This window comes from Gymnodraco acuticeps, unplaced genomic scaffold (assembly GCF_902827175.1).
Source record: "Gymnodraco acuticeps unplaced genomic scaffold, fGymAcu1.1, whole genome shotgun sequence".
Taxonomy (NCBI): Eukaryota; Metazoa; Chordata; class Actinopteri; order Perciformes; family Bathydraconidae; genus Gymnodraco; species Gymnodraco acuticeps.
The window spans coordinates 203,370-209,369 of NW_022989914.1; the positions used below are offsets into that span (position 1 = coordinate 203,370).

Below are 6,000 nucleotides of genomic sequence, written 5' to 3' on the forward strand. Positions count from 1 at the left end.
AAGAAGCAGCCTTAAGTAGAGGCTCAATCAGTGGGAACACCTGTGCTCAATTGGAGCATACCATGTGCATGGGCGCGGGTGGCACTTTTCTTGCGAGTGTAAAAATGTTATTATAAAACGGACAAGTCAAATCAAGCAATCTGATTGGTTCTTAGCCGTACTGAGCGTATACCACGGGTAGAATTGTAAGTTACTTTTCACAACAAGTCAGTATCCCTCCGCGTCTGAGTAAAACAGTATACAGTTGGCAGTTTGCTTTTCAAACTGGAACAAGAAAGCAGCGGTGTTACGTGCCGTAGTGTTTGTGTGGTCGTGGGTGTGTGTTTCTCTCTCTCCCTCTGACTCCCCAGGTGCAGCCTGATTGTCCCCAGGTGCAGAATCTCCCCAGGTGCTCCCAATCCTCAATCAGGGCTTCCATATAGGACCTGAGGAGGACGGCAGTGAGAGGCCTTTTCTCGCCTTCTCATCTGGCTGCATGTGTGCAGCATGTCTCTGTGTGAGACCCAGCATAGTTGTGTGTTTATGTAAGAGTGTTTTGTAATTTGGCTGGTGAGCCGCCTTACTTATTTACCAATTAAAACCTCACTTAAACTCCTTCAGCATTCAGTTTCCTCTCCTTTTTCTCTCGTCCGGCTATCTTGTGTGTCGCTACTTCCCTTGGTACCCCTAGATCTACAAGGGAACGTAACAAGCGGGAGAAAGTAACGGGGCCGCAGAAACCCTCTTTTTACGCAGCGTCCAGACATAGACATCAAACGGTCAAAACCATTAGGCCTATTCAGTGTGCAGTTCCTTTGGCATTATGGCAGGATATCTAGATACTTCCAAGGTTTTTGACATAATGAATTTAGCTACTTTTAAAGCAAGCAACAATGTTTTCAAATCTGTAATCAAAGAGGTCCGCAAAAACACTATCGACCAATCAGATTGCTTGATTTGACTTGTCAGTTTTATATATTTCCATTTATTCCGTAACGAAACAAACTTACAAAGCATAAAATGGAAACATTTAAGATGAACTTCGACCTCCGGCGGGGTCTTACTATGGAGGAGTGGATTGAGCAGTGCCTATCTCCAGAAAGCACCTAAACGACGACATGCAGAGCTACGTGAAGAGCAGGTAGACCAACTGGAGAAGTAGCACCATTCAAAAGCTTTCTGATGCGGGTCTTGAAACAAAGCAGAGAAATGATGACCGTTAGTGGCCACAGGTGCGAAAGCTCTCTCCAGAGCTACTGGAAGCTGAATCTCGGGACCGGAGAAAGTGGAGCAATATTCTCGCCACGCCAAGCAACAGCTAGAAACAACCTCAACCTACAAGTAACCTCGTAGCCATTGCTACTGATGCTGGACAGTTTCTCAGTGGCTGCACAACAAACGGCAACATACAAATGAATGTAAATAAATAGCCAAATAATGGATCAACGCTCTCTGTCTGATATGTTCGCTAGCTGTTAGTGTTGTTGCATAGCAACCACATCGCACTATGTTCGTGCAGAAGGCAACGGAGGGACTATTTTATTTTGAACATCATTATTTACTAATAAAAACTATTTAAATTAGAGTGTGTATTTTTCTTTCATATTGCCACACTTGGTAACCGTTTTATAAAAGCAATAGCTCACTTCAGGCCGTGATATGTGCTCATTATATCACAGCTAAGGGGGTTGTTGAACCACGCCCCTTAGCTGTGATATAATGAGCATATACCACGGCCTGTCGTGAGCTATGCTTAATTGTTTGGGGCTTCTGAGGTCAGAAAGATATAATATGTTGACCTATTTTGATTTGTTGTGTTGGGTCATTTGTCTTGCATTGTGAATGTGTTTGTAGATTAGAATGACATTGGTTAGGGTATAAAATAGTGGATTGTCCTATGGGGAGGGGCTTAACATGTATACAACCCTGGCCACAAGTGTTTTAGAGGGGCTGACTGTGGCTTGTAGAGCAGAGAGGTACCAGTTATATGGCCTCGACCTGTATGTATATAGGAGGTTTTGTTTCTTCCTGAAAATCCTTGTACTTTGTGTTTTTCAGCAGGTTTGCTGTCAATACAAGCACCTAAGGATACAGGGGGACTCTAGCCATCTAGGAATTCCTAGGTCAGCGACCGTGTAACACACACACACACACACACACACACCACACAACCACACACACACACACACACCCACACACACAAACACACACACACACCACACACACACAACACACACACACACACACACACACACACACACACAACACACACACACACACACCACACACACACACACACACCACACACACACACACACCACACACACACACACACACACACACACACAACACACACAACACACACACACACACACACACCACACACACACACACAACACCATCACTGAAACAGCAGACAGAAATGAAATCTGAGCTGATAGAAAATGCTCCGTTTTAGTTGAACACACACAGTTTAAGCTCACACACACTATTGTATGAAACATATAGGTTCACCTGCTGAATTTACAGAACAAATGAAGCAAAGAAAGGGAAAACCATGAAGCAGTTTCGTGTGTGTATGTGTGTGTGTGTGTGTCCGTCCGTCCGTCCGTCCTCCCTCCCTCCCTCTGAATGCTTCAACATTAAGATCGTTCACAATAAAGGGAATCCAGTTGTCCTTCCTCCTGAGAGAACGTAGACTTGATGGTTCCTCTGATAAACAGCTGTTTGATTCCTCTGTTTACAGCCGTGTGTTTAATACTGTAGCCTATATTAAGGGGGTTCGAACAGACACACTGATTCCTGCAAAGATAATCTCTACACTGGGGGATTATCTCAGATTTGATCTTGAAGATAATTGAATTTTTCTGTGTGACGGCTGGATTGTTGATGGTCCTGTTTTTCAGTTATGAAGAAGATGGAGAGATAACGCAGACGCCCTGAACACCTGACAGTGGTTGTGATGAAGTACTCAAGTATTGTGAATTAAGACAATTTTGGGGTAGTTTTATTTTCTTATTTGATGCGTATTTATAGTTCTAGTACGCAACATTTTTGAAAATACAATTATTTATAAAAACACAATAAATTGAAATGTCCGATAAGAATATAAAATAAAGTAAAGACATTAGAGGAAGTTAAAGGATAAATAAAAGTAAAAAAATATGTATATAAACGTATACGTGGAAGTAAAATGTCCAAAATAAAATAAACAAAAGAAGTTAAAGGTCACCTATCATGCTATTATCATATCCCTCTATTTCACTTCCTGTTTCAAAAGTGCTGATTTGGGTATAAAACTTTAAAGAGGAGGGGTCTGAGCTCATGCGGGACCCGGCAGCTACTGTCTAAACTAAACACTGCCGTGATGAAACGCCATATCATGGATTATCAAGGATTATCTCTGAAACAGTCTGGAGCTCAAAGGCTTTCTCTCTTGCCGGTTATACCACAAGGTGAGTTCCTTTTTTACTTCCTGCTTCTTCACACACATGCTCTCCAGTACAGGTTAGCTCTGAGTGTTAGCGATGCTAATGTAAACACCGACCATATTACGTCCAAAAGAGTCGGGCATTGTTTCTGATAGCAACGTTTCTGATTGGGCCGTGGGTCCACATTTCAGATATTACGTCATATCGGACGCAAATCTGGATCAGCTCCGTTGTTCCCCGTTTTTAGAGATTTGGGTACGGAGGGAAGAAGAGAGAGGGTTTTATTTTCTGATGCTGCGTGAGTTCCCCGACTCACCGGGGACACATGGTTATGTAGAGAAGACATCACAAAAGTGCATTTTGCATGATAATAGGTCCCCTTTACAGTAGAAACAATATATATTAAGATATTTGTACAGACATAACAAGTTGATGTAAGAAATTACCACACTTGTACTATACATAAGACTTATATAACAGTGTATATAAAGAGGTGTATTATAAGTTATTATTGTGATGCATCAATAATCAAAATCCAGTCATTGAGTTGAGATTCTGAACAAATGTGTTCCTTTTTTACATTTGGTATCACAAATATAGGACGTTGAATGCGAGACTAAGTATTTTTAAGCTTTAGTATTACTACTTTTACTTTAAAGTGGACCTATCATGCTATATTGGAAAAATATATTGTCAGGCCATACCTATACAAAACATGTCCCAAACAGATCCCCCATTGTAGCCATGCCTCATACTGCTCAAACCCCTCTATTCCAGCTGTTAGAGAAACGCGGAATTTGGGTCTTAAGCTTTAAAAAAAAAAAAAGAAAAAAAAAGAAGGAGGCGGAGCTAATGCCTGATCGAATTCTACCGGAAGATAAAGTTACATTCTGCTGTGATAAAACGCCATCCTGTTCTAAAACATATCAAGGATTATTTCTGAAACAGTTGGAGCTCAAATGCTTTTCTCTTGCGGGTTTATCACAAGGTGAGTTCCTTTTGATTTCCTGGTTTTGAAACACATGTGCTCTCCAGTACAGGTTAGCTCTGAGTGTTAGTGAGGCTTGCTAATGTAAACAAAAATGAGATTACGTCCAAAACACGTCAGGCATTGTTTCTGATAGCAACTTTCTGTCCGCCGATTTGACATCATATCGGCAGCAAATCTGTATCCTTGTTGTACCCCCGTTTTTAAAAGATTTGGGTACGGAGGAAGAGAGAGGGTTTTATTTTCTCCGACACACCGGGGACACAATGTTATGTATAAAAGACAATCAACAAGTGCAATTTTGCATGATAGGTCCCCTTTAATATAAAATCTGTCCTCCACCTCTGCGTTGTGAGAATAAATGGCTGCCCTCTGTTGAGAACACACACACTCTGCAATCTGCACTCACGTTACTGCAAGGAGTTACAGTGTTTTAAACGGTTTGAATGTGAAACCGATGCCTCCTCCACACTGGCCTGCATGAACAAAAACACCTTCAGCAGACATCATGCATTGCTGTGAGTGTATTTAAATTAATGCACACAGTTGACTTTATTTCACCGTCTTCATATTACAAATTGACGGTTTTTTGTTGTGTAAATCTTACAAAAGACATAAGGTAGAACCATTATTTCATTATTTTTAAATAACTTGCCTCTTTTCTTCTGAAACCAAAGCATGCTCCATCCAGGTGTTTATAATATTGGATGTGGATGGAAACTGAGAAATCAACACAAAGTGACTTATAGTGTCTTTCAGTTCAGAGGAAAGCCTCTTTCAAGTAGAGACACTACATACTGATATACACCTGAACATCAGCAGGAGAGGACTCTTTAAAGTAGAGACACTACATACTGATATACACCTGAACACCAGCAGGAGAGGACTCTTTAAAGTAGAGACTACATACTGATATACACCTGAACATCAGCAGGAGAGGACTCTTTAAAGTAGAGACACTACATACTGATATACACCTGAACACCAGCAGGAGAGGACTCTTTAAAGTAGAGACACTACATACTGATATACACCTGAACACCAGCAGGTGAGGACTCTTTAAAGTAGAGACACTACATACTGATATACACCTGAACATCAGCAGGAGAGGACTCTTTAAAGTAGAGACACTACATACTGATATACACCTGAACATCAGCAGGAGAGGACTCTTTAAAGTAGAGACACTACATACTGATATACACCTGAACATCAGCAGGAGAGGACTCTTTAAAGTAGAGACTACATACTGATATACACCTGAACATCAGCAGGAGAGGACTCTTTAAAGTAGAGACACTACATACTGATATACACCTGAACACCAGCAGGAGAGGACTCTTTAAAGTAGAGACACTACATACTGATATACACCTGAACACCAGCAGGAGAGGACTCTTTAAAGTAGAGACACTACATACTGATATACACCTGAACATCAGCAGGAGAGGACTCTTTAAAGTAGAGACACTACTTACTGATAATTTACACAAATCTAAAAATAAATATTAAGATAAGAATCTTTCCACTGATTCTCCTTTATATAAACGAACCACAGAATAAAAGAGTTTAAAAAGTACGTAAACTAAAGTGAAGGATTTT

The 6,000-nt window shown here is 40.8% G+C and overlaps 1 protein-coding gene across 2 annotated transcripts in view; it reads right to left on the minus strand.

Moving 5' to 3' along the window:
- rapgef3 (Rap guanine nucleotide exchange factor (GEF) 3) overlaps positions 1-6,000 on the minus strand; it is a 76,645-nt gene that overhangs the window by 53,822 nt on the left and 16,823 nt on the right. The gene's annotated exons all lie outside the window — the stretch shown is intronic.